The 2,381-nt window shown below is 38.9% G+C and overlaps 1 pseudogene; it reads left to right on the plus strand.

The window, feature by feature from the left end:
• The first annotated feature begins 1,368 nt into the window (after positions 1 to 1,368).
• LOC124546233 lies at positions 1,369 to 1,486 on the plus strand (annotated as a pseudogene).
• The last annotated feature ends 895 nt before the right edge of the window (positions 1,487 to 2,381 follow it).

The raw sequence follows: 2,381 nt of genomic DNA on the forward strand, positions 1-2,381 counted from the left end.
GGCTTTTTAAGTAAAATGATGATGCATATGCTGCTCAATCCTACCATTAACAAATGATTTATTATAACTACAGTCTTCCATTTCGTACACAGGCATCTTGATGCTATTCTAGTTTGGAATGCAGCTTGCTCAGGAAGAAAAGAATACCCTTCAGAACTACAGTGGTGTTAGATGAATGTAACTTCATCTCAGAACGTCTGTCAGAACTATTTATACACAGTGATGCTATGTGTGGTGATCCCTTCCACCATTTACAAATGTTCCATTAAAATTAGAGTCTTCCATCTCATATACACGCATATAGACTGTATTCTAATTTCAAAATGCAATTTTTCTAAGAAAAATACGCACTAATGCAACAGTGCACTGGAATCAGAAGCGTGTAATATTGGTCCCAAACAACTGTCAGGGCTATTTATGAACCGTGATATTGTGTGGTACTTCTCTTCTGTAATTCACTAACGAGCAATTAAACATTTATAGGAGAAAGTTTTTGTCAAACATTGAAAAATAATACGTTTATTACATTCCTTATTACCAATATACGAATTTAATAATCTTAGAAGTGTTTTATGTTTTATTTTCCTTGGGACTGAGAGTAAAATATAGGTGCCTGAATTACAGACCACTGTCCATCTTGCGTGGGGTTTCGACTACTGTGGATGGTGGAAATTTAAAAGACCACTTTCTTATGTCACAAAAACACGAACAAAGAAACATGTCATTTCGAATGCAATGACGATACAATAAATTAATTAATTTGCTCAATTTAAAAAATGGAGCACATTACAATATTCAAACAAGATAACAGATCTAAACACAATGAAATATTACAAATTGCAGGGCCACACATTTTCTTTAGAATGAAATGGGTGAAGAAAAGAAGGCTGCTTTGTACTACAGTGAGCGCACGCTTTGCTCATAACCTCGCATGAAAAAAGTACCCCTTCATTCGTCACTATCTGTGGTTAAAGGTTTCGGACATTTTTTCCATAAACTTTGCACTTGGGGTTGTCTGTGTTCCATCTTTCTTCTTGGTAGTAACATCTCCCGTTATTCCATTGGCCAAGATACTTCCTAATTTTAGGTGTGGCATTGGATTTCAATTATACTTGGCATCAAACTTGATTTTGTATCTCTGTCTCTCCATTTTGATACGGAAATATCAGGTTCCATAGTACAGCCATCCTGTCCTTATCTCATCTGCTTGTCTGCCTTCGGTAACATTTTAGGAAAATATCTACTATTTTGGAGCATTTTTCCACAGCCAAATGCTTCTCTAATTAATAATTTTGAAAGAAATGGTAGATTCGTAATTGTCTGTAAAAAATATGCAACACCCAAAAACTGGAATGGTTTTTACAGGAAGCCAACGACCTTACCGCAGTGGTAACACCGGTTCCCGTCAGATCACCGAAGTTAAGCGCTGTCGGGCTGGGCTAGCAATTGGATGGGTGACCATCCAGTCTGCCGATTGCTCTTGGCAAGCGAGGTGCACTCAGCCCTTGTGAGGCAAACTTAGGAGCTACTTGATTGAGAAGCAGCGGCCCCCGGTCTCGGAAACTGACATACGGCCGGAAGAGCGGTGTGCTGACCACAAGCCCCTCCATATCTGCACCCAGTGACGCCAATGGACTGAGAATGACACAGCGGCCGGTCGGTACCGCTAGGCCTTCATGGCCCGTTCGGGAGGAGTTTTTTTTACAGCGACAACTTTCTCTCCTAAGGGCCCTCCTTCCTTAAGTGAGAAATGCCTACATAAACCTGAAAGTTAACACTATCCTCCAATTTCACTTCCATGCTCTCGGATTTCTTTGTGTTATTACTTGAGTTTTGTATTTAGGATGTATAAACATATATATAATGCAAAACCCAACTATTAACCCAGTAAATTTCCTACATTATTTTAACTAATTTTCTGATCAACAAATCCTTACATGAATGAATATACATCGCGCACACAAAATGGCGGCAAAGACACATTTCACGTGGACCGTGTTCTCCTAGCCGGCTACCATCTCAATAAGAACGTTCTATCAACCTCATATAAAGAAAGACTCAAGTAATCCATTTAGGAACACCTAATGTGTTGTTAAGGTGATCAATATATCAACCACTAGCCTACAAAGGATTACAACCGATGTTTTTTTGCACCATATACATCCCATAACGATTTTTGAAATGTACTTATGAACCGCAACATTTAAGCAGAATCAAACTCGTTACAATCAATTTCCATAGATACAAATTAGACCATTAAAATAGGATTCTTTGTAGTGGACGGATCTCTATATCAAGTTACTACAGGAGCAGGAAGAGTCTGCGACACAGCCACTGCGAGGAAAGTAGATTTCCCATGAGGAAGTGGGTAGATCCTTGAA

The sequence above is a fragment of the Schistocerca americana genome, chromosome 8, assembly GCF_021461395.2.
Source record: "Schistocerca americana isolate TAMUIC-IGC-003095 chromosome 8, iqSchAmer2.1, whole genome shotgun sequence".
NCBI classification, from domain to species: Eukaryota; Metazoa; Arthropoda; class Insecta; order Orthoptera; family Acrididae; genus Schistocerca; species Schistocerca americana.